Genomic DNA, 396 nt, shown 5'->3' with positions numbered 1-396 from the left:
AGGTGGATAGATAGGATTCCTAGTTGCTCGATCAGCTTTATTGCGAGCCAAAAACTAGAATGTGTTTTCTGCTGCTATCAGGAGTTCGTGACCCAAGGAGCTACTTCTTCGTTGAGCTATGACCTTCTTGTGATCGACCTGCCTTCTTAGAAAACGCCCTCCGCTGCTGCTAAAGGAAAGGGTTGTTAGGTGGTGGAACATTAAACATTAGCTGATGGTGAGCATTCCATTAAGAGATGATACAACGTATACTCTGCATCGCCTATGTACGGAGAATAAGTGGTAAGTAAGAAGGAGGAATCATTGCTTGTCTGGTAGTTGATTGAGGAGTTTCAGAGTTCTTGGATAGGGGATAGAAAGAGGAGAGATAAGACATTTTGTATTTAATACATAGAT

At 42.2% G+C, this 396-nt stretch overlaps 1 pseudogene across 1 annotated transcript in view; it reads left to right on the top strand.

The window, feature by feature from the left end:
- LOC148547185 (NADH dehydrogenase [ubiquinone] iron-sulfur protein 2 pseudogene) overlaps positions 1-69 on the top strand; it is a 5,366-nt pseudogene extending 5,297 nt beyond the window's left edge. The window contains exon 3 of the transcript XR_015895558.1: positions 1-69. This exon is cut by the window's left edge and continues 244 nt beyond it. The product of XR_015895558.1 is annotated as an NADH dehydrogenase [ubiquinone] iron-sulfur protein 2 pseudogene (transcript).
- Positions 70-396: the final 327 nt, after the last annotated feature.

The sequence above is a fragment of the Arachis ipaensis genome, chromosome B8 (assembly GCF_059453495.1).
Source record: "Arachis ipaensis isolate K30076 ecotype BB chromosome B8, ASM5945349v1, whole genome shotgun sequence".
Classification (NCBI taxonomy): Eukaryota; Viridiplantae; Streptophyta; class Magnoliopsida; order Fabales; family Fabaceae; genus Arachis; species Arachis ipaensis.
Note: the sequence above shows the minus strand (reverse complement) of the source record. Positions and strands in the feature narration are given on the sequence as shown.